The sequence below is a fragment of the Balearica regulorum genome, chromosome 3 (genome assembly GCF_011004875.1).
Source record: "Balearica regulorum gibbericeps isolate bBalReg1 chromosome 3, bBalReg1.pri, whole genome shotgun sequence".
In the NCBI taxonomy this organism is placed as follows: Eukaryota; Metazoa; Chordata; class Aves; order Gruiformes; family Gruidae; genus Balearica; species Balearica regulorum.
Genome location: NC_046186.1, coordinates 96,227,049 through 96,253,155, shown reverse-complemented (window position 1 = coordinate 96,253,155; position 26,107 = coordinate 96,227,049). Strand labels below are relative to the sequence as shown.

At 42.2% G+C, this 26,107-nt stretch overlaps 1 protein-coding gene across 4 annotated transcripts in view; it reads left to right on the top strand.

Moving 5' to 3' along the window:
* SOCS5 (suppressor of cytokine signaling 5) overlaps positions 1-26,107 on the top strand; it is a 97,975-nt gene that overhangs the window by 55,042 nt on the left and 16,826 nt on the right. For 2 of the 4 annotated variants that reach the window (XM_075749073.1, XM_075749071.1), the window contains exon 1: positions 6,231-6,431. The exons of the other annotated variants lie outside the window; for them this stretch is intronic. The gene's annotated coding sequence lies outside the window, so the exon portion shown is untranslated. Of the gene's footprint in view, positions 1-6,230; positions 6,432-26,107 lie in introns of those variants that run through there. 4 annotated transcript variants of the gene reach the window in all.

The window sequence follows — 26,107 nt, the reverse complement described above, 5'->3', positions numbered from 1 at the left end:
AAAAACCTTTGGACCTGTGGCTCCCCAGCTTGGTTCCAGTCATTTAAGCAGCCTTGCCTTTTCTTTGAAGGGCAGACCCTGGCCAGAGCAGGTGTGCTGGATGTTCAGGTCATCATTTCAAAAATACATTTTGCATACCTGATGGTCTCACATTTTTAAGTGCAAATTTGCCTTCTATTCATTTGGGCAAGATACGACTTATGGTCCTGTAAAATTAACGATGAGTATGCTTGCAAACAACCAGATTGCTGAGCTGCGGCTGATTTTACATGCAAGCAAAACTGTCAGAGGTCAGTGAAGGCAAAGCAGGGTAGCACTTGGTAGCTCAAGGTGCCTGGCTGCATGGAGCTGGCTGGCCTGCTGATGAGGGTTCCTCAGTTCTTAATCCTAAATCTGTCCCATGTTGGGATTATTTTTGTTGAATTAGACATGAGGCAAGGCTCTACACTTGTGTGAGCTTGCTCTACCTTCCCCAGCATTGTCCACTTTTGCTTTGCAGAGGTCTCTGTCCCTAGTGCAAGTCCCTCTTCCCAAATGTTGTGGTTTATCTAGTACATGCTCATCATTCTTTTGCTTCAAGGTGTCATTTGCTGACAGGATTTATCCACAGACACCAAGATTTCCTTCAGTAGGATAATGCAAGTGGTTATTGTTTTACTCCACCTCTCTTTCCTTGCTATTATCTCAGATTTTCCATCACTAATTCTCCTATGCCTGGCTGAAGGAGAGAGGAGTGTTCATCTAGTTCCAATCTGAAGGGAAAAAGCCTGGAAGGAGGCAGCATTAAATGACCACACTTCTGAGGACTGCTCTGACTTGCATGGGCAATCCTCTGGCTGTGTGTCGCTATGGCCTAGAAGAAGCACCCTAGCATGGGAAAGTCCTACCACTATAGCTGCACCACGGTTCTCACAGACATACAGACTTCTAGGCACAGGGCAGGGATGCTGGGTCTGCAGAGAAGGCTGCTTGCTACGTAACCCAGAATTGAAAGGGTGCCATTTTGCTTTGCTGAACTACAATTCAATTTTACAACTCCCGATGCACTGAGGTTTGGTATGTGACTGATGCTGCTGCTAGGAGTGAGAGAACATGTGCCTTGACTAACTTCATCGAAGTTCATAAAGTTGTGTTCTGAATTAAAAAGTTTGATTTAAGGTCTATGCCTGCATTTGCTTTCTCAGAATTGTTCTAAGCTGCAGAGAGGATAAACCCTGGAGAGAAGGGAGCAGGAGAAGGTGCTCGGATCCAGAGCTGCAGAGCTTGCATGGGTCAAGCAATTTCTCACACAGAACCAGGATCAGTGAGGGACACACTGAGAAGCAACGATTTGGCAGAGCTGGGCTAGGGAAATGCACTTAGTGTGGCAGCTCAGCCACCATGGTGGTTGACAGCACAGAAAGTGGGCAGCGTCCCACTGCCCAGGAGTGGCAGGCGGAGGGCACTGTGCACGACATGGCCAGCAGTGCTGCGCTGCACTGTTGGCAGCACACACAGGAGCTGGCGGCAAGCCTGGGAAATAAACATCCAAAGATGAAAGCAGGCCAATGTGGGAGGTAGCAGCCTGCTCGGTTTCCAGCCTCTGATCACCTTCTTCCAAGCCCTGTTTCCTCACAGTGTTCCCTTGTCCTCCCAAAAGGAGAAGGAAGGTTTCCTCTGTCGGGAAAACAAACTGCCTTATGAAAAAAGGGATTGCCCAGATGTTTTCCCAGAGAACTCCTTTGCATTCAAGGGTGTGTGTGCATCCTGAGAAAGAAGGTGATCTGATTTCTTTTTAGACTCATTGCAGCCTCATAGTCTGGAGCATCCACAACTGCCCATAGCTTTCTCATATCCTTCTGAGTCTTACTGATACAGCTCTTTAAGATGTCTATACCAGTGCATTAGTACACAAATACCACAGCAAGTAGTGTCATGCTTGGAGGTCTCAGTGTGGATCCCTTCACCAAAATCTAAGCATATCTCACAGCTGTGGGGTTCAGGCTGGTGAAGCCTGGGAACAATAACCACCAATCGCACAGCCTCCATCCTGCTGGGCTCTGCCTACAACCTAGCTCTTCTGGTATTAGGAAATTTTCTTCTTTACAACAAGACATGTAGATGTGGCCCAAGGTCTTTTCCAACCTAAAAGATTCTATGATTCTATAAGTAGCAGTCCATTTTCTTTCTTTTCCTCCATCCTATCATCAGATCCCCAAAATGAAACATATGGTAGTAAGAATAAAGCAGTTGATTATTTCCCTCTGTTCAGTTACTAGTTCTTTGCCCGAGTAGCAGACCAGAATTGCAGGTGATTTCACTAGGTGAAGATGAATCTTGTTGAACCTTAATCCTGACAAAAATGGTAACATCAAGAGGATTTGCTTTATGAATAGAAGAGATATAGCAAAGCTGGGATTTTATGTTACTAAAACTTTATACTTCTGAGAAGTTTCTAAATAGCATAAAAAAATTTAGTACATACTAGAAATGAAAATGAATGCTAGTTTGCTACAGAAGTAATTTACAAGGGAAACAGCCTACAAGTTGAAGTTAAAACTGACTTATGGACCTTTTATACAAGTGGAGTCAGTACTGGGTAGCTGCAGAAAAGATTGTCATGGTTTAACCTCAGCCAGCAGCTAAGCCCCATGCAGCCACTCGCTCCTTCCCAGTGCAACGGGGGAAGAGAATTGAAAGGGTAAAAGTGAGAAAACCCATGGGTTGAGATAAAGGTAGTTTAACAGATAAAGCAAAAGCCGCGTACACAAGCAAAGCAAGACAAGGAATTCATTCACCACTTCCCATGGGCAGGCAGGTGTTCAGCCATCTCCAGGAAAGCAGGGCTCTGTCATGCGTAATGGTTACTTGGGAAGACAAACACCATCACTCAAAATGTCCCCCCCCATTCCTCCTTCTTCCCCTAGCTTTATATGCTGAGCATGATGTCATAAGGTATGGAACATCCCTTTGGTCAGTTGGGGTCAGCTGTCCCGGCTGTGTCCCCTCCCAGCTTCTTGTGCACCCCCAGCCTACTCGCTGGTGGGGTGGTGTGAGAAGCAGAAAGGCCTTGCCTCTGTGTAAGCACTGCTCAGCAATAACAAAAACATCCCTGTGTTATCAACACTGTTTTCAGCACAAATCCAAAACATAGCCCCATACCAGCTACTATGAAGAAAATTAACTCTATCTCAACCAAAACCAGCACAAAGGTAAACGACGCTTTTGAAGCAAAAGCTCTCAGGTGATGTGGTGATATTAAATGTTACAGAATCACAGAATGGTAGAAGTTGGAAGGGACCTCTGGAGGTCATCTCATCCAACCTCCCCCAGTCATGCAGGATCAGCTAGAGCTGGCTGCTCAGGACCATGTCCAGATGGCTTTTGAGCATCTCCAAGGATGGAGACTCCACAATCTCCCTGGGCAAGCTGTTCCAGTCCTTCGTCGCTCCCACTGTGAAAAATTGTTTCCTGACGTTCAGGCAGAACATCCTGTTTCAGTTTGTGCCCATGGCCTCTGGTCCTCTCACTGGGCACCACTGTAAAGAGCCTGGCTCTGTCCTCTTTACATCCTCCCTTCACATATTTATATGCATTGATGAGATGCCCTGAGCCTTCTCTTCTCCAAGCTGAACAGTCCCAGCTCTTCTAGCCTCTCCTCGCAGAGAGATGCTCCAATCCCCTAATCATGTTGGCGGCCCTCTCTTGGACTCCCTCTAGTAGCTCCGTATCTCTCTTGTACTGGGGAGCTCAGAACTGGACACAGTACTCCAGGTGTGGCCTCACCAGTGCTGAGTAGAGGGGGAGGATCGCCTCCCTTGTCCTGGTGGCAACACTCCTACTGCTGCCCAGGATATCATTATCCTTCTCATTGGCAAGGGCACATCACTGGCTCGTATCCAACTTGGTGTCCACCAGGACCCTCAGGTCCTTCTCTGCAAAGCTGCTTTCTAGCCAGTTAGCCCCCAGCATGTAGGGGTGCCTGGGGCTGCTGCTCCCCAGGTGCAGGACTTTGCATTTCCCTTTGTTGAGCTGTTAGCCTAACTAGATCCTGGCTATACTGCCTCTATATTTATTTTGCCTGTTGTTACTACTTGCTAGCTCATTCTTTCTTGCACTGTTTACGTAGGACTGCCAAGTGGCAATTTAGCTGCATCTGTGCTGGATACACATGAATCCTTCATGAGTGCTACCCTGTTCTAGAAAAGTAAATTCACAGATTGGCCTCATCAGTATCATTTTGAATGCAACTAACATCAATTATGTATGTTTCATTATATTCTTCATCCTCTTCCAAGGTGCAGAATTGCTTATACAGTGTATTATTTCATCTTTGGGGTTTTTCCTGGTAATGTATATGCTAGGCTGTGTTCTGTATGCAGAAGTATTCTGAAGCTGCCTCTTCTCCAAGCTGAATGAGGCCTGTTACCTCGGCCTCTCCTTACAGGGCAAGCGCTGCAGCTTCCCTTGGACCTGCACAGTGGCTTCCACTGAACTCACAACAATTTGTTGAGGGTTTCCTTGCATTCAGGGACTCAAAACTGCGCACACTATTCTCCATGTGGCTGAGTAGAAACAGACACTCACTTTCCCTGACCGACTGGCTACGCTCCTGGTGGTACAACCCAGGATGCTCTTTGCCTCCTTTGCTGCCAGGGCACACTACTGGCTCGTGGCCAACTTGCTGTTCACTAACACCCCACGTCCTTTCCTGCAGAGCTGCTCCCCAGCTCATCAGTCCCCAGCCTGTACTGTTGCAGAAGGCTCTTTCTTCCCAGGTGCTGGGAAGTTGAATTTCCTTGCATTTGTCCTTGCTGGATTTCATAGATTTCCCATCAGGCCATTCCTCCCACTCTAGTTCTCTTTGAATGGCAGCTCTGTCCTCCAGCTTATCAACTGCCCCACCTGCTTTGGCATCCCCTGCACACTTAATGAGCACACACTCCATCTCCTCCCCCAGGTCACTAAGAAAGACATCAAACAGAACTGGTCCCTGCCGTACTCCATTGGTTACTGGCTTCCAGTAGAGTACAACCCATTGACCCTTACCCTCTGAGCCTGAGCATCTAACCATTTTTTTCCCATCTAACTGCCCGCCCTCCATAGTGTAGTGTCCCAGTTTGTCTGCCAGGTGCAGAAAGATGAGATGCGCTCCATTTCTTGGAATACCAAGTTGTCTTTTTGTACTGGTGCACCAATGAACGATTCCTTTGTCCGATGCGATCAAGCGGTCTTCATCTGTACTTCAGCCAAGCAATGAATTTGCTCCCTGTTAAAGGGAGGGAAGCTGCTTTGAATGGGGTATTAATCCCTTCCAACACCACCCACGTGTCTCCAAGAGTGTCCATTTGTAAGCATTTAGTAGTCCCTTCTGCTTACAAGGAACCATTTGACTTCTTCAAACACAACGCCAGGGCAGCTGGAGGCGTTACCTACACGAGCAGCTGCCACAGCAGGTATGTCAGCCAGGCACCCGTCTCTTTAGGGAAGAAAAAAACCATGCGCTGAACCCGCGTTGGGCAGCTGCTCTGAACACTTTCCAAAAGCTGTTAAGGGCGAGTGGTGGGGCGCTGGGGAGCAGAGCCGGGGCCTGCACCGCTCGCGGGAACCGGCCGAGCCCGGTCCCACGCCGGCGCTCCGTGCGATTTTGGGAGGCCGGGCGAGGTACTGTCTCCTTGGGGCTGTCCCGCAAGGCCAGGGCGGCCGGGCACGTCTTAACCGGTGCCCGCGGGGAGTCTCTCGGCCTCCGCTCCGGGGAGAAGCGCCGGGGGCTGCTCCCGCCGGCCTGCCCCTGGCGGCAACGCCACTCCTACTCTGACGCCGAGTATCATGGGTGAATTTCGGCACGGCTGCGGCTTCCGCGTACTGCGGGCAGGCAGGGCCCGGCGGCCGAGCGGCGCTCCGACCCGGCACAGCGGGGCGGGACCAGGTCGCGCCGCTGCCCCCCGGCCCGGCAGCAGCCGCCGCCGCTGCCCCTGCCCCCGCCGCTTCCTCCCGCAGCCCCCTCCACGTGACCCAGCCCCTCCCCGCGCCCCTCGCCCGACCCCAAAATGGCCGCCGGCGAACCCCTTCCCAGATTGGGCATCGTGCCCGACTCCAAGATGGTCGTCAATGGAGGCTCTCCTAAGACATCCTAGCGGGTCAGTCCGAACGCTGCGGCTCGGTAGGCTGGGCGAAACCCCGCCTCAGCCAGCCTGCCGCCCCCATTGGCGCTGCGGAGGGCCAGACCCGCTCTCATTGGCTAGCGAGGTGTCGCTCCCGCTCTCTCCGCTCCAGGGCCCGGGGAACTATTTTCCATTCGGCGGAGGGGGGCCGGGGAGGGGGCTCCTCCGAATCGGTTGGTCCGCGCCGAGCGGCAGGCGGCGGGCCCGGGCGGGGCGGTGGAGGATGCTGCGGCCGTTGGGGCCGCCGGGACGGCGCTGAGGCGTCGCTGTCCCCGCCGCGGCGCAGCGGTAGGTGACTCCCGGTAGAGGCTCGGGCTCGGTGGACGGGACCTGCGCCGCTCGCCCCCCGGCGGCGAGAGGCGGCGGCTCCCCGCCGCGGCCCCGGCCCCGGCCCCGCTGCTGCCCGCCGAGGCCGCGGCTCCGTGAGGGAGGCGGAGAGCTGCCGCCGTTTCCCGGCCGCGGGCAGCCAGCGCCCGAGGGAGCCGGGGGAAGGGACGGGGCCGGGCGAGCGGGAGGGGGAGGGCTCGGCTGCGCACCGCTGCCGCGGGGCTCGGCCGGGCTGGGGCGCGGCGGGGTGCCCGCGGGGGAGAAGGCCGCCCCGGGCCGGGGGAGACGGGGAGCTAGTGGGGACAGCTCCGCTCCGTGCCGGCTGTCCTCCTGAGAGAGACGGGGAAAGCCGCGGCTGGCGTTTGCAGCGAAGCCCGGGCGCTGGGAGTTAAACCTGCCCCAGCCCGGATCCGGTGCCAGCACCCCGAGGCAGTCGGCCGGGGGTGCCCCGTGTCGGGCGGCTGGCGGGACGGCGGCCCCGGGCGGCTGCTCCTCTCGGGCTTCCAGGCTTGTTTTGAAGCTGGCGCAGGAGCAGGGGGGGGTTTGGTCGGCGGTCTGCTGTAGCTGTGTTCGCAGGCATGTTTGACCATATGGAAATCAGCCTGGCAAAATTGCTGTTAAAGAGTCTTCGGGGCACAGGACCTACTGTTAACCCCTTCTGTGGAGGGCGGTACGTGAAGCGTCAGGCCGCTTCTCTCATGAGCGGTCACGAAAGTTTGGAAGTCGTCTTTATATGCATCTAACGCAAAGTTATGAATGGCTTCTGGGAATTGTCGAAGCAGTAAATCGTGTTATTGCTGCTGCTATTAACTTTGTAATTCAATACTGGCGCTGAATCACAATAGCTTGATCCCGTGGAATACACTTCTGTCTCTGATGTTTGTTTCATCAGGTTTGTGTATCATATCAGCATGTATTCTTAATGGACACAGGATGTACAGTAGTTACGCTTCCATTCCCTGAATACTTACAGAATGCTTCTTTTTTTTTTTTTTCCCTGCCTCCTCTAAAGATTGTCAAAGTTTTCTACAATGTTTCTATGATTGTAAACTGTAAATGTGATGCAAATCATCCTATGGGGTACCACATCCCATCCTGTGAGCTGTGATCCCTGACCATGCCATGCAAAAACCACATTATGAAAAATACCGTGCTTTTCCACTGAAGCTAATTCCATTATGGTTTGTGGCATTGCCTCGTTTGGTAAAGGTACAACTTTTCTCGCATAAATTGCAAGAACTTCAGGAGCGCTTTTGTTAGTGCAGTATATTCCTATAACAGGAAAATATTTTGAGGATAGATGTGGCCCAAGTGAACTATTTGCAGGGAGATGACATGAATGGATAGTGCTACTAAAGCTTGCATTTATATAAATTTACTTAAAAATAATTATTCCGTAAATTTGCACAGAAGTTGACTGGATCTCATTTTAAATTGATCTGCCTCCCTGAGAAGACAGGTGAACTAAGTAAGTGCATTTGGATATCAAGACAAGAATGAAAATCTTGAGAGATTTTTTTTCCTGGCTTTAAAACATTTTGCATGGCTATCTAAATACTTCAAATGCTTCAAATACATTTGTGTGTTCTGTTTTTTCTTGAGTTTTTACTTTATCTTAACATCTTCCGTATAATTATTTTTTAAACTTCAAATTCCTTTAGAGATGAGCATTTGCATTTCAGGGCACTTTTTTTTTTACTTTCTTTTTTTTTTAGCTTCTGGGTGAATGGCAAAAAAGATCCTTCTTTGGTTGCAAGTACCACAGTAAATATTTTACTAGGTTTTTAAGTGTGTTATCATGTAACTTTAGAGTAGTTTCACTTTAATAATTTTGTTAATATCATATGAATTAGCACCCAATACTGGAAGGAGATTTTTCAGTTGCTGGACCTTTTAATGTGAACTGCTTTACAGAATCAGTGTCCTAATGTGCCTTTCTAGAAGTGCTTTTATTTTTATTATGGGATTATACAATGAGGGTGTAATTCTTAATTTCCTTTCATGTAAACCTGGTTAACATCAGTTTAGGGATGTTACTCCCAAATACGATACTCTTACAAAAGAGACTTCTTAGTCCCATTCCACCTCACAAAGTGTATTTGCGCATCATGGAAACTGTAATTTATGGGTGCCAGAAGTTCAGGGTCCAACGAATTACTGAGAAGGATGGAATGTCTTTTCATAAGTCCATTTCAGGAAGGGATGTTGGGGTTGTGTCGCTAGGTAATGACCACGGAGTACATCATAGCCCCCAAATGCCATTTGCCTAATTCACTTAGATCTCATAACTTTTCTTCTGAGTTCAAATCTCTCATGGGCCACTGTGCATGCAAATGACATTAGGGCAATTTTGTAGTTAAATTGTGTTACATCCATAGAAATTTTGAGGTAGTTCACATACCTCAAGATCTCGTGTCATGTGGGTTTGTGCCATTAAAGGTTTCCTACTGAAGATGTCATGCAGCCCTCAGCCTGAACATAACCTGTTACCTTGAATATCCCCAGTTGATGAGGTTGCTACAGTGAGATATTGAAAGACGACAAGTTTCCGTGTTAACAACCTCCTAATTCATTCAGTTGACAATCTGTAAACCAAGATATTCAAGTGGACCTGGTATCAAAGCAATGGGATCTCTGTCAGAACAGATTTAATTCTTTTTGTGGGTTTTGTACATTAATAACTATGGCAGAATGAATTAACTATACTTTTAAGGTGCATTCTTTGTCAGTCCAAAGCAAACTACAAAAAAGAAAACAAAACAGTTTTGAGACCTGATGGACTGAGCTGCTGAAATCTGTTCTGCTTTTCCAGTTGGTCTAAATGTCTTGCATCTACTTTGGTTTCAGAATTACATTAGCAATACAGCCAGCTAGTGAATTCAGACAGCTGGGTAGCATGCAATAGCTTGACATGACTTCATATGTATGAGAGCATTGGAAAAATGGCTGGGCTAGTCCTTGGAGGAATATCTAGAATTTCTCTTGTATTACTCTTTTAATGATGGCAGGTACATCTAAGAAAGCGAGAGCAGATGGAAGGTATTATAAATTAAATGTGTTCTGTTAGAAAGGGTTTTTTTTAATCTTCTTTGAAACATGTGAAACCTGTCACTCTGTGCAAGGTTCTAGAGATGACTGTTCATTGAATTTGATGTGGCAGTTCGTGTGTTTCCCTGATGGACTAATACCCAAGATGGTATAACATGCATTTTCCTGGTCTCATTCATTATGCTTAAAGTTAAATAAGAGATGTATTTTAGTCTAATCATCACTATCCTTGGTAGTGATGACTGCTGTTAATAGTTGTAAACCACCTTGTGCTGTGTTAGCCTATTGCTAAAAATCTCAATTTTTGGTAGCTACTTCATGGGATTCAGATGATTCCATGTAACTTTCACTCAGTAGGTTTATCTATTCTTAATACTTAATTAAAGTGGTAATGTCTCATTTACTGCTACAAACAGTGAAAACAAACATTAAAATTTAAACAGGATACTTTTTTCTTCACTAAAATGTACGTTCCTGACTCTGTAGATTGAAAGAAAGAACTTTTGATGTAAAAGCTTCATCATAAACTCTTAAAATATTGATTCTTATTCCAAAATATTGGAATAAGCTGGCTAGTTAAGTAATTCTTGAGTAGATATCTATTTTAGGCTGACTTTCCTTGCATCTTGTTTCCCCAAGAGCTATGCCTAGTAGTTTCTTCAACCTTAAGGGGAAATTAGCACTTATTATTATGTTGTGGTATTTATGCCTAGAGGCTTCATTAAGGCCACAAGGTTTGGTTGTGTTGAGCAATATGTAGTACCTCCCCTCCATCTGATCTTGGCCTGCACTGTATTGAGATGCCTGCTGCCTTCTAAAGATGTCTACTTAGTTTAAAAAAAAAATGCATTTTGATTTGAGGGGTTTGGGGTCAGAAGGGTTATCAACTTTTCTAATACTGTTAACCTGTGCATTAGTTTTGAAACAAATATGCAATTGCTCCATTAAATAAGTGCCCCGAAATGGTATGTATTTGTGTGGCTCGATTGTTGGACAGCTTATTTTAATCTTTGAGCTATATCTAGTTAAAATATTGTATTTAAAGTTTAGTAAATGTATGCTATACCTTCTGGAGCCCTTATACTTTGTCAACTCTATAAATTAACTCTGACACACTGAATATTTTTCACCAGCTAACATAGCTGTTAGTTAAGTTAAATAAAGGAGAAAAGCCCACATGCTCTCTCCATGCATACAGCTGGACATCTCTGTTAAATTTTTCAACAAAAATGAAATTTTGATTGCTTTTTAAAGCTTCATGAATACACTAATTGGTGAATCATCTAATGTGCAGTTTAGTTTCAGGAAATATGAAATGGCTTACTAACTTCATGGTTATAAGATTATGCAGACCTTCTGAAAATCTCAGTAAGAAAATGTGTGCAGTGGTGGTGGTTGATATTTTTGGCTGTGAGAGGCTGGCTAAAACTCAGTGTAGTTATGCATAGTCTGCACTAGTTTATATGGTAGAAATTCCTTTGAAGAATTATCTGGAAGGAAGAAAGAATAATTTTACAGGTTTTTCTGCTCTTGGGACCCTATCCAGATTTTGTTAAAGATGATTGCAGTCAGAAACCTCTTCTGGATCTGTAACTGGTCCTGAATTCCTGGATAACGTGCTAGTTGCTTTTCACCCTGTGCCTTTACACAGCCGTGGTTGTTGAATTCTTCAGCCTTAATGTTGGACAGCTGCAAAACATTTAAAGCCTATCTGTGAAAGATTGGGATAAGAAGGAGGGGGAGATAGAGGTTGCCCAGCTCAGTAATACTTCTTGAGGACTCTGAAGTATTTTCTTTATGTAGCCATATACGGTGTGTTCCTGGCTAGCTGGATACTACTTGATTATGTACTGTGTTATCAGCTGAAATATTTAAATCAGTAGTCCTTTCTTGTGAAAGTTTGGGTCTTTACGGTAGTTGAAGAATCAAAGAGATCAGGAATTTGCTTTTCTTTTTCACTGCAGTAGAATAAGAAAAACTTCAGTGCGGTGCATGAGGTCTCTTTGTAAACTCAAGGTTTTTATAAAAACTATTCTTGTTGTTGAAGATGCATGGAGCATTTTTAGAATATTGTTGTATTGCAGTATATATTGCAATACTTATGGTGAGCACCAGTTTCTTATAGGCAGAAGCTTTTACAGTGTGTGGAAGTGCTTCAGTGATTGCTGATTGGAGTATATTTACAGAGGTGAAATTTGAAAGATTGTTTACAAATTTAAGTACAGTAGAAACAATCAAATAGTTTTTCTGCAGTACTAAATCTGCTAACATTTTTGTTCCTCCTCAGCAGAATGAATTCTGATAGTAATTCAACAGCCAGCCTGGCTCCCGGATGAAATCATTTGGGCCTATTGCTCAAGGCTCAAATGTCAGTCATAGGATTAAGAATTGTAATTCTGGGATAAAAAGGTTTGGCACTTAGCACCTTTTACATATTTTCATTAGGCTAGTAGAGACTCAAAGACTGCATTTGAATGAATTAGGCTTGATCAAGGCTGTGATAAAAACTAATCGAGGTAATCTCTTAGAATATTTGGCCTTTAATAACATTAAAAACTTAGCTTGTAGTGATTGCTTGTGCCAGTTGGATGTAATTTTCTTCATGGCACTTGGCTAGCTAGGGGTGAACGTGTTTAATAGGGCAGACCTACAAAAAACTTGAACACCAGACTTCCATCCCCAAGATGTCTCTAACTTCTGATACATTGAATTCTGTCTGCTTAGGTACATATGTTTTTATATCTAACTATATATTCTGCCTCTGTACCTTAGGCTTTTGGTTTTGCAGTAAGGCCTGTGCAGCAGTCTGATTTAGTGACTGACTTGCTTATGGAAAAAGTACCCATTACTAAACTTAGGTTTTGAGAGCTTTTACATTTGGCCTCTGTGAAGAAGAAAGTATTTTAATCATTCCACTAGTGCATAAGAGGTCTCTTACTCTTTTGAAGTAGCATATGGATAAAGTGAATAAATTCTAGACTGCAAATTATCTTTAATCTTCATTTGACTGGAATCTTTCTGTGATAGATTTGGTTAAACACACTGCTTAGTTGATGCTTTGTTTTCTTAGATCTTTAGTTTTCACATTTCTGTTGGAATGGTGAATTACATACTTTTTTTTTTTAAACATATGTTAAACCTCACTTGGATAGCAAGTGGAATTCAATTAAAGATAAAAATAGCATTTTAAAATTGGTTTGTAGCTTATTACTTCAGATGTGCTGGATGAGTAGTTAAACCAGCAATTTTATCAAAACACATTTTTATTTAAAATTTGCTCAGTAAGTTAAAATTTCTATTCGCTTGTGTCTTGCAGTGTTTTAGACTTGGTAGATCTTATTTCTCATTCATTGGTCTTACTCATGGCTTGGAAAAGGAAAATAACTATGTATTTTTAAGCTGCCAAGTAGTTGTGGTGGTAGAATTATTAATGCTTAAGATTGAGAAGTCTGGCTTAGAGGCTATCTTTACTAAAAGAACATTCCTTTCAACTAAAAGCTAGCAGTCTGTGATTGTTTCCAACTCCCCGCTTCTGAGGTAGGATAATGCCAAGTGTGCTACTCCTATAAACTCCACCAAGAGCCATCTCTCCACGTTGTCATGTTATTTACAGCTTGAGTCCTCCTTAGAATTGTGGCTGTTTAGCAAGGGACTTGAGTCCATCCCTCCTGGGGATACCTGGCTTTGTTAACATTGAAATGATTGTTTTTCCTTTTTTTGAAATAATATATAGGTTCGGTTTCTGTGATCACTTGGCAGAGAACCAGGAGAGATGCTGTCAATGTTCTCTCACTGTGATCGTAGTTAATAAAGCTTCTGTCTGACCTGTCCTAAATTGTACCTGCGTTTTTACACGCTTGGACTCCCCAAATTCTCTGACACAGTTTCTCAATTTTTATTCAACTAGTTCATTTAATCCATGATATTCTCCTTTCTTTCATCTTCTGACTTAGTTGGTAATGGCTTGTTGAGGGAGACCAACTCTGAGTACTGGCATTGGCCTAAGAGTGGGCTGGAGGGTGTGATGGGGTGCCAAGGGGTGACCATGTTGTGTTGTCCCTTCAGGCTGCAGTGACTTGTTCTCTCTTAAGTCTGTGTCATCTAACCACACCCTTAACGTAAGAAAAGTCTCTTGAATCCAGTGAGCAAAGTTTTCTGCTACCAAGATCTCACTGGATATTTCTGTAAGATCTCACTAGTGGATTAACTCATTTGGACATTTGATGTTCTTTAAAACTTTGGGAACAAACATGATCTGCTTTGATTTTGCTTTATTTTTGTTTATTTCTTTGTTTATTAATAGTAAGTCAAGGCCTTAATGCAGATTGTCACAATGCTGGGTAGATTTAGATATAAATTGGATTTAAAGTTTCAGTATCAGACCAGCTTTATCTTCAGTAGATAAACCACATACTTTTTTTAAGAAGATCCTCATAATTATTGTCCTTAAGATCTTATGTATGGAAGCAAGGAATTTGACAACAGGACCTCTGGTTCTTACAGATATAAAACAAAATATATGTACTATAAGATTATGAGATTGAAATTTCTGTTAATATAGTCTTGGAGAATGCAAAGGTACTACCCCTGGGTTTAAGGCCCTGAACTGCGAAGTACTGACTCTGGGAGAGGATATCAAGGATGTGCTTGTAATAAACAGTTCACCTCTTCTTATATTCTCTGCTGAGCAGCATGTATTGGCCAGACAGTTGAGGGGTTTTTTTTCTAGATGTACCTTTTGATGGTCTGGGCTATTCTTATGTTGCATCCTTTCACTGTATTTCAGGAGTGCGTTGTCTGCCTGTTAGTATTTGCTCACATCATTAGTTTATAGCCTGGTTTGTCCCATCTTGGATTATGATATTGTGATTGTTGGTTTCTTTTGACGACTTAGTTATCTTTAGAAGAGAATGTTTGGAATGGACTTTTGGAGAAAATCTACATTTATTCTGGAAGCTTAACATATTGTGCACTGGTAAACTTGGAGAAATACTGATTTTTTTTTTTTTTTAATTCCTATTCACTTCCTCACTTTGAGGATGAAAATTCTTTTTTGTTGTCTATAATAAAGATAACTTAGCAATTAGTCCTCCAGTATGACAATTCCAAAATAACTTATCTTATGGTCTTCTATGGTGCTTTCATGTCTCAATTAAAATGGTTGCAAGTTCACTAAATCCACGTGGTGGTCTATTAGAGAGGTACTTTTATTGTGCATTGAATTTTTTTCCAGCAAAGTTTATTTGAATAAATACAAGGACTCTTTTGGATTGACCTGCTGATCTATTGTTTCCCTTTACTGGAACTAAAAAGAGAAAATCTGGGAATCTGTCAGAAGTTTTAATTTTTAGAATGCTGAAACAGTTGTGCTGTAAGAAGTGAGAAACCTGCTTTGCCTCAAGAGTCTGGGTTGACCAGTGTCAGTTCTCATGTGCAGATGATATGGTTTTGCCCTCTCAAATTCCTTGGGGTCTGAAGCATCTGTTAGAGGAGTTAGCATTTTTGTTGGTAGAACTGTTAGTCCTTATATGCATATGACATGGTTTTGTTCTCTCAAACTCCTTTGGGAGTGAAGCATCTGTTAAAGGATTTTCCTTCTTGTCAGAAGGAATGTGACTAAAATTCAAAACTGTCAAGTAATTACAATCATCTGTAGCTCAGAGTTGCTTATGTGGATGACTGACCACTGCACTGAACAGGTTTTCTATTTTGGTATTTGTCTACCAGTTGTGAACAGAATAAACGAGGGTGGGGATCTTAACATCCAAACCAGTGGAGTAATTTGTGTCTGAAAAAGTAGTAGTCATCTTGTATTTTAGATTAAGGTTTGGACTTAGATTCAGTATGGCATGTGGTTTTGGAAAGACATTTCGTTCTGCTGTAGACTATCGAGATGTATACAATTCAGACAAAACTGACTTTTTGTTGATTAAACTTATACTTGTTTCCAGGACTAGGTCTGGAAGCCAGCTTCTAGGGGCTAACTCCTCAGTGGTCTGAAAGTTTGGAGTCTCTCTAGTTTTGTGTGTTGTTTGGTTTGTCCCTTCCCCACATTGATCACTGTTGTATTTTTTTGGTGAGTGCTGTTTGGCTTTTTTGCAACTAGTTTTGATCAGAATTTTAAGAATGGAGAGAAAAAAAAAAAAAAGCATAGCGTGATTAACATATCATCAGTTGTCTTTTTGAGGCTATCTATATTTAACTGGTATTTGGAAGGCCTTGTTGGTAGTGAGCTCCAGAGGAACCTTACTGCCCTGTTTTCAGCAATACAGTTGGCGTATTTGAGTAGAAAATATTCTCCCTGAGCATCATAGATGACAATAGATAGGCTGAAGATTTGCAGTTATACCTATTTTGTAAATGGTTCTTAACATATAAATGACTTTGGTCTTAGTCCTGTAAGTTCTTGCTTATAGGCTCAGAAATTATCATGTTATGAAATCATGTTTTCTTTCAGTTATGCAAATAATTCCCTTATTTTGACTGTGTAGCAGTAGAAACAAAGACTGCAAAAATCTACATAGCCCATAAATTCTATAATTTTTAAACTTTAGTCAAATAGGAGAGGTGAAGCGGTCTTATACCATGATAAGCCACTCATCTCAATGCTAGTAAAGTTAACATGGCATACTAATAGTGTAGCTATGCATGGTTGAGGAATATGTCATCCCTGTACTTCCTTTGAAGCCTGTAATAAGTGAAAAGAATCTCGATTTGCCAGTTTCATCGACAGAGGCGTGTATAATTTCACACAAGTTGCTTAATGGGACATCTGCAATGGCGTTTTCTGTTTTCTTGAGAAATACAAAGGCATTAAGACTTTTTTTTTTTCTTTCCTCATCATCCCAGAGAGCAGTGAGTAAAGCAAACCTGAAAATTGTGGAGAAAAGAGAATCTTGTTATGTAAGGAGATAAAATGCTGTACAGCTGTGGTTTACAATTTGTTCATTACTATAAAATCATATTACTTTTTAAATATGAATGCTTTGTTTGACAAAAGTTTGTTACAGTGAAGATGTGCAAAGAAATAGCTTTGCCTTTTTTGTTATGCAGTATAAATCTAGAAAGAGGCTAGTCTTGTTCAGGGTCCATTCTCAATTTTTTCCTGTAAACTCACCACTTAAATTTCATTTTCTGAGTTCTCACAAATGTTGGGCTTGGTTTCTTCTGTTACAGACTTGCGTTTCTTTGTACCTTTAAGTTATAGCTCTAATGCCAAAAAATCTGCTTTGCAATTTAATTTTGGCTAACTTGAAGAGGGTCAGTAATTACAGTTACTGTTTCCAGCAAGTTGAGTTTTTCCAGCAGTCTTTCTACGAAGAATGTGACTGTGGATTAATTGAACACAAAAATGAGTCAAAAACTTTTTTCTGCCAAAGGCAAGCATAGCAGTAGGTGCTGGTGAGGTTTTCAAAACTCTGTTACCTAGGTAATTTGTAGATCTAATGTTAGCTGTTGCTCAAGGAAGTAAAAAACTGATTTAATTCAGTGAGAAAGTTATTGGGGTGCAGCTTACTTGTAAAATAGGTAGCAATTTTGTGGAAGTTTTTTAATTTTAACTCTTAGAAACAAGTCGATGTCAAGGCATTTTTAAAGCCTACCGCCTCCAAGTTTCCTGCCAACAGTGAGGTTGTCTCCAAAGCATGGTACCCTGTCTTTCTCAAGTTATTCTGAATTCAGAGAGGACAGTAAGTTAACAGTTGTTGATTTAAGAATGTGCTGACATCACGGATGACATTCCTAACAGAACTACTTCTGCCTTGCTAGTTTACATGCATTCCTTTAGTGTCCTGGAGGGGCTGAGGAGGCTACAGCGGTGCTCTGCGCAGCAGAATAGTCATTGAATCATGTGTGTGATAGTATTCAGCTGATGCCTCTCTTCTGAAGGATATTTTAGTTCTGTGGTTTCATTAATCACTGTAAGTTTTCCTAATGCTCGGTGTGCACTTTTCTTTTATAAAAAAGCACCATAGTACTGGTATAAGGAATGATCTGGAGGGAAACACTTAGCAAATGTAGCTGAGTTTATTATTAGCACAGAAAAGTATTCTTCATCTTAGCTGTCATTACTGTGCTGTCAGAAACCCTCATGGTTTGCGTATAGCAGGAGTTACGGTGGTGTTACAGATACAGCTGCATTGGCAAAGATTCTGATTTGGGACAGTGACGGAAACCAAATCAGGATAAGAATGTCAATGTACAAAGCTACCGCTCTGGTACAAAAGCTTGCTAGGTAGGCCTAACGATACAGCACCACGTGCAAATCCCTTAAGTGCAGATGAATCCAGTGCTTCTGATCCTTGTTTCCTACTAATTTAGCTTTGCATGTGTATTTTATAATCTTTTTACTCGTTTTGGAGTAGAACCGTGTATTTAGCTCTAATGGGAAGCGATTGTACTTCAACATTGGAGGCAGCATAGGTAGTTAAATGCCTCTACGCAGGAGCTAAGCCTGGGACTCAAATAAATGCATGTAGAAAACTGCTACTTAAAAGACTTTGCAAGCATACTTATCCTATACGTGCAGAAATTAAGTAGATGGGAATAAACTGTATATTCATGGACTTTGATTGTCATGCAGGGAGTGCACAGCAAGAAGATAGACTTGAGCCTCCTTGGTCAGAAGCAGCAGCAAAGGAGTGTATCCACAGAGTGGGGGAGGATCTGCAGAGGTGAAGCTTGCAGCATGTCAGTAGTAGCTCAGCCGCTGGTGGTGGTGATACCGAACTTGGGTGCAATCCCTGGGCTGTAATGTAATGCCAACAGGTGGTGGTGTTAAAAGAATTATTGCTGCTTTTGCATTTTTCTCTCCTCTCATCAGGTAGAGAGGACATATGACCATGGAAATCTGTTGGAGGAACATGTTAAAGTCCTTGAATGCATCCGGAGGAGGGCAACAAAGCTGGTGAAAGGGCTGGAAGGCATGTCCTGTGAGGAGCAGCTAAGGACTTTGGGCTTGTCTAGTTTGAAGAGAAGGAGGCTGAAGGGCGACCTCATTGCTCTCCTCAGCTTCCAGAGGAGGGGAAATGGAGAGAGAGGTGCTGAGCTCTTCTCCCTGGTATCCAGTGATAGGATATGTGGGAATGGTTCAAAGCTGCGCCAGGGCAGGTTCGGACTGGACGTAAGAAAGCATTTCTTTACCGAGAGAAAGGTCAAACGCTGGAACAGGCTTCCTAGAGAGGTGGTTGATGCCCCAAGCCTGCCAGTGTTTGCAGCGTTTGGACGATGCCCTTAGTAAGACGCTTTAACTCTGGTCAACTCTGAATTCGTCAGCCAGTTGGACTAGGTGATCATTGTAGGTCCCTTCCAACTGGAATAGGCTATTCTATAAAGCAAACTAAACCTGCCCTCCCCTATCCCCTCAACAGCAAACCACCAGTATTTAGAGAAAGGTGTAACTTTCGACCAAGTGTAGCTATATTCAAAGGTATTCCAATTTTAGGCTAGCTGCCTGTAGTGCTCTTCTTGTGATACTTCAAATAGCTTTATATTTCCCATAGTGGAAGTTGAGCAATGGTAACTGGATGTAAAGAGTTAGTGACCACAACTGTTTCTGGTTTTATTTATATATGATTTGAGGTTAAATAGAATGTCCGTGACTGCTTGGAAGGGAGTCAGAAGCATGAAGAAAAACCTCTCATAGTCATTGTGGTTTCTTACTGTTAAGGTGGGGTTTTTCACCTCTTCAAACTCTTTGAGGGGTCTTATCTGGTCCTTGTGGACTTTAGCTCCTGCTTACTGTGGGCCTAAAAGTCTGCTATTTTCTGTAACAACGTAAGAGGATATTGTCTCCTGTATGTGTCCATGTTGCTTCACTTTCTTGTTCGCTGCCTCCACTCAGTGCTCTTAGGATGGAGTATACTGTTTTACAAGATCAAGGCTGCAAAGTCTTGCAATTGAGTGTGATATCTCTGAGGCTTGCAAAGGTCACTTTGACTTGCCTTTCATACAATATTTTCTGGAGAAAACAAGATGCCATAGACGGTATTAATGTTACCTGGTCTCAGTGAGTAAATAAATAGCTGGAATTTTTAGAGAAGATGATAGTTTTATGTTTTATTTGTGCTTGCTGGACCATCCTGCTCTGTCATTTCACTGACCCTGACATTGACCATTACACAAATAACTCCGAGAGCATCTAGTTGTTCACCCATCAGTTTGCAAACTCTTCATGGACAATTTGAATAGTTGTGATTCTGTATCATTGACAAAGTGTCCTATTTTGTTGCACAGCTGCAAACGTCTGTAGCGAAGTGCATTGCTGCATAAGTGAGAATGGGAGTTGACACGAGTCATTGTTCCCACTGGTGTTCTTCCTTCATCTCTTACTTCCATAGATAATAGGAAGCATAAGAAAATTTTAAGAGGTACTATATTCGGTTGTTTATAGCTTTACTGAACCATAAAAAGTATGAAGTATTTCAAAAGATTATGTGCCTTGAGTTTAATTTTGTTTAAGGCTTTCAGCCAAAATTTTTCATCTGTTTTCAGAAACAAAACTAGAATAATTGTCTGTGCCACTTTTTTTTTGTGGCAGTCTTTTCTTTGAAATATTGTAGTGCACCTCTGAACTGGAACAACTACTTGAAATTTGTCAGTGGGTGACCTCTGGCTGAGCTGTAATGTTTTAATTTTATATGAAGATCTGCCAAAATTGAGCCAATTCTCTTTTTGAAAATTTGTGATCTGGACATGGTAACATTTCCTGGAGACTGTCTGCACTCTGTGTGCTCAGCAGGATTTTTCTTTCAAGTACATCTCTGGACTGCGGTAATCTGTGCAGAGCCTCGGAACCAGAATTGTCCCAAGTTAATTCAGGGGTTGAGGGGGGGGTCTTACGGCACAAAGCCAGGTGGGAAATCTGACAGCCCGGGCACGCATCAGCTCCAGAATCATGCACTCATTCCTCCTCCTGTCCTGTTCCATCAGCTCCCCAATACCTCCAGATTCCTGCCAACACCTGTACTCTTGACTGTGAGTTTGACTGTGTTAAGACTTTTTTTTTTTGAGAGGGTGAAGTATTCGTACTGGGCTAAAGCTTGGCTTCTCCTGTATGATATGTTACTTCTGAGTATAACAAGGATGCTACTCATCATACTAATGAGTAACTGGGTTGTAGGGAGTGTACTCAATCACTCCATATGAGCAGGGTATACACATTGGTCAGTACTGATTGCTGTGACAGTCATCCAAAAAAGCTCTGTCTGGTTCTTTAGAGACCTTAACAGATAAAATCTGGAAAGACTACGGAGGCAATGAACCTAAAGGTTTGTGCCTTCAGGAGTTCCAAACTGGACTAAGTTTGGCTGTACTTCTATAAGGATAGCTGAAGATGTTCCACACAAAGTCCATACTTCCTGAATTTATGAGATGAAGAGGGGGTGTTTTTTTAAAGACAGATAAAATATAACTTCGAAGAAGTATTTTTAGGTAGCTACTCAGCCTATAAAATTCAGACTGAGTCAGAAAGCTACAGAAAGCCAATGAACATGGTCTGATAATGGGAAGTGTTAGGTGATGGTGATAAATAACTTACTAAAAAAAGGGGGGGGGGGAAGCCTTTTCAAAGGCGCATCCATCTTGTTGGGAAGAAGGCTTTAAGCCCACCAAGTAGGCTGAATTTCTCTGCTGCTTTTGAGGTGGCTAGTTCAAGCTTTAAGAAAGATGGCCTTGCCCATTGCCACTGTACAGCTTAAAGTACCTTTTTTTAATGCAGTTCCCCTGTAGCAAAATCCATGCCAGTTACATAGATACTTCAAGTTGTGTGAGATAACCTTCACTGAGCTTCATTGCTGTCCTTCCTCTGAACTAGCAGAGCCTACTTCTTTCACCGGAAGTTAGTACCTGGTTGAGCAGGAGTTTCTTTTCCGTGTTTGTTCAGTCTAGGAGAGAACAGAGTTTGCTGAAAGATGTTCCAGTCTGGCTGCTTACCAGAATTCTTATGAAGGAAAATCTGTCATGACCTGAAGAAAAATGAAGATTTAAAGTTACCTACAGGTTAGTCCTGTGTGCTTATGTGCCACTGATGCCAGTGCTACCAGAAATTTTCAGTCTTATGCACACTGAAACACTAAGTAGTGTTCTCTGGTTTTCCCTTCCTTCCCCACGCCTGACTGGTAGACTCCTGTCAATCTGTAGCAGAAGAGTTTGAGATCTGTGTGAAGTTGCACAACTAGTTTTAGTTATTCAGACCCTTCAGCTTAATCTAATGGTTTGAGGGGTGCTTAAGGTGTGGCTGATAATGGGTATCTCAAGAAAATTTTGTAGTTTTCATCCATGAATGAGAATTTGGAATTCTTGTTCTTGTGATCACGGTGCATGTTTTTCATCAGGAACTCCTGGCCACTATGTGACAGTACCTGGATGTGGAAAGTGCCACGTGTCTCCTAATGATAAATTGAGGAAACTTATGTTTCTATATCAAGAATCAAATTCTTTTTCATCATGGAGGATACTTAAGGTTCATAGCTTCCTGAAATCATTTATTGAACAGGTTGTCACTGTCTTGAAAATGTTTATGTAAATTGTCTGGTATTTTAAGTAACAGTTGAACCATCTTTTTGAAAAAATGAAGAGAAATAGTTCTTATGTTAATAGCTTTTCCTGTTGACAGTGTCGTGGCTCCTGGATCTTCTGAAAAGTACAGTATTTTTCTAGATGAGTCTTAGTCTCAAAGTTTCATTTTATCTTTTTGCTGCACAATTATGACTTTCATTTAATCTCTCATTTAACGAAACGTGTTTCCTGGTGTAAGGAGCATCTGTTTTAACCGTAAGGAGTGGGATTTCAGAGAAATGGCTAAATCTGTGTTAACAGCTCACTGCTGCTGGCAGAGATGGTTCTTTTCCCTTTCTCTATTTGCCTGAGACCCTGGAGCTTCTTTTACCCTCATGCTGTCACCTGTGTCTTCTGGCTGCTTTTTCCTAGCTGAAGTGCTGTTTATCTGGTGCTTCTGTTAAGTAGCTTATAGTGAAAATAGAGGTAAGATGTATATTGGAACCTGATGCAAATGCATGGGAGGGAAGCAATATATATCCTTTTAATAGCAGCAAAGCAATGGTAGGTTAGTTATCATGGACTATCACCCTTAGGGTGCCCTGGCTATGACTAAATTCTGTTAACGAGAAACAACGTAGAAAGACCTGCATGCTTCTGTTCCTTTCATGCAGGGAGTGATAATTTATATCATCTAGGGCTGATATGGTGAAATAGCATCAATCACTCACTTTCTCCATTGTGTTTTGGGGTTTGTTTGATTTTGGGGGTTGGGTGTTTGGCGGTTTTTTTGTTGTTGGGTTGTGTTGGTTTTTTGGTTTTTTTGGGTTTTTTTTTTTTTTTTTTTTTTAAATACCTGCTCTCTGACAATTTAATCATCCAGTAATCATTGTCTGATTTAGGTTTGCTCAGTTTTATGTGGTGCTGCAAACTCTTTCTGCATGAAATGCAGTCTTTTAAACCATTCATACAACTGGATCTCTGCTTTCATAGATCTGATTAAGGGCAAAAGAGGATTATTAGTTTTATTAGTCTCGTGCAGCTGGTAGTGCTGTTGTAAAGATTCATTTTTCTAGTCTGTTCCTTTGCTGCATCTTCTTGGAGTTTCTGCAGCCTATAACTTATACTTACCTGTTTCAGACAGGAGCCCATAGATACTCAGGAATTTCCAATACTGAATGAGCTGTTGTGTGTGGGTATTAGAGTGGTATTGTGGGTTAGTGAGTTGCCATTTTCCTGTTGATTAGCAGGAACGCACATTAGCTAACCAGCAGGTTATTTATTGGTCTATGACTAGGTCTTGGTGGAGCAATCCTTAGTGAAAACTGGGGTCAGCTTTTGGCTTAGATAGATGACATCAAAAGGCAAAGCATTTATAAATTTTATTTTCAGAAGAATTTCGGAGCTCACCAAACACATACATTTTTCTTAGAAAATTCTCATCCTGTGGGGACTCACTTACTTAATGCACGCAGGTGCTTCTTTGCTAGAGTAAGCATTTCATTCAAATAGTTTTGATGTAACTGATTGTATTATATAAAGCCCAGAAGAAAGATTACGTTTTGACAAAAAGTATCCCTTCCTATGCAATAGTATCCAGCGTCCTAAAGATAAGATAGTAACATAATAACCTAGTGAACACCTCGGTGGTAATGGACTGAGGCAGTAGGTGCTCTTAAGAGGAGAGACAGAGCTGATTTTCCTACCAATGATTGTTCAGTCTCTCTAATGGATTACCTGTGCATATAGTCATAGTCTTACATTTTTGACAATGTGAAGAGTTAGATTTTTTGCTTGAAGCTTTTATGGTACATCCTGATAGTATGTTTCATGGTCATTCTTGTTTTGCATGGCACAAGAGAAGTGTTACTTTTTTTTTATTTTAAAAACACAGAAGTCTCCTGTCTGCTCATGAGTAGAGACCAAGAGAGCCTCTAGTCTTTTTTTATGTAAAGGTGCAGAATACAACAGGAGAACAGGTATTGCAAAGAGCTGGATCCTTTACTGTGCTGTCACTCTAGGAAACGTTTTGTTGTGTTTGTTAGAGCAGTAACTCAGTAGTTTATAATCTCGTTACCTGGAGCTTTTTCTTTTTAAAGATTGCTAATGGATTTTTGTATTAGTGTTGTTTAACATCACTATCAGTTAAAGGAATGGTGCAGTTGTTTGTATAATGTGTTCAATTAAAACCAGAGCAGTATACGCCATGCTCTAGTGATACCAGTGGTTTGACTATGAAGCGGTTCTATTACAACCTCTTGTTTTCACAAACACCATAATTCTGCATTAACACTTATTGATTGAAATGCCTTTCATACAGACACTATGTACAAGTACTGACTTCGCCTTTGAACATGTCTGAATCACCAGTTATATAAGTTATGGAAATATTCATGCTACTGTACATTGCTGGAATTCTTGACTAGCAAGCTAAAAGTAAAACACCTGAAATGTGAAGCTTGGCAGAAGCATAGGTAAAGCCGCTGCTGAGCAATTTGCTTTGAAGAAATTTAGTTCTGACTTTTCAATATTTATACTTAAACTGCCTTGCACAAAAAAAAATCTGAAGTATATTGATGTCATGCATATATTTTATATATATTTTTTGTGTGTATATAATTAGATACTTGTTGGTTCAATAATATAAAACTCTGCTAAGCTAACAAACTGATATATATTTTTTTTCTCTTCTAAGAAAAATCCTCCTACCTCAGGGGCTGAACTTGTAAGATGAATGCTTTAAACTTTATTTGAGTTTTAATATTGCAAAAAAAATGGGTAGAATTTCAGAAAGCTTCGTTGATTTCACTGAAATCATGATTCCTAGTAGAGGTCAAAATATATTCGAAGTGTCTTTTCACACTTCTGGAATTGCCACTTGAAGTTCCTCATGCAGCCTACTTTTAGCTGGTTTCTAGAATGTTGTGGGGTTCTTTACTTCCCCCTCTCCTTTTTTTAAAGATGCACTGTAATTTACTATGTATCGTAAACTGTCATTGCACATAGTTTATATGTCCAATATACAGAATATCCAGGACAGTCTTAGTTTTGATTTTCTGGCATATTAGTCCATAATTTTAAAGGTATAATAACACCTTTAAGCTAATTTTTGGTGGCATTTGAAACCCAAAATTTCAATTCTGCTGCACTTTAATAGTAGTGTTGATGTTGCAGCTGGCTGTGCCGCAGCATGACCCTGCACAGCGAGGCTTGGTGGGCACTCAGTGGCAGGGCTTGCAGGTACAGAACCATGAAGCATGGGTTCCTTTTAGCTGGAAAGCTGCAGAAAAAATGTTTCTGATAGCTCCAACTGGGTATAGTCTAGGATAAAGTTGCCTGTGGATCAAAGTGAAAACATGAAACAGGCTAGACCTACTGGCAGCCTTCCAGCAGCTTCTCCTTTGCAGGGTTTATATTCTTTTACCTACCCCAGCCCAGCCTAGGGAACCAGGTGCTTGCTGCCAATTAGTCTTGTCAAGACAGCCCAGAGCTTCTCTTGACAAGCCTGACTGCTGACAGCAGCTGTGGGATAGTCTTAGGTAAGATTTTAACTCCTTGCTTGCCAAATACTTGGCAGGTTAAATCCCCAATCTCATTCTGCAGTTATGCAAATACGCTTCTATTTTATGGAAACATGTTTTATACAGAAACTGATCTAAGATTGCCAGTGGTGCTATAGTGATAAGAGTTTACTTGTCAAACTTCCGGCATGAAGGAATGTAACTCAGGAATCAAGTCATTATGAAGGTCACTTGATAAATTTGTGGATGCTATTAGAACTGTCCATCTCAGGCCACCTTCTGCTTCATGTAGAGTGTAGCTGTAGCTGGATAAGACACCGGGCTGGTCCAGCAATTTTCTTCCAATGGCTTGAAGTTCAGTCTCTCCTCAGTATTGCAGTGGCACAAGGGAGTTTGTCAAATGTACGGGTCATCCATTAATATAGTTCTACTATAATTTATAATTGTTTCATATTTTTAAATGTTTCAAGTAACTTATGTTGCTGTAAAGACAAGCTCATTTTTAGTTGCGGGGTTTTCCTGAGTTTTCTTGTCTCTTACATGCATGTATGACCTTGTTACTATCAAGTGCTT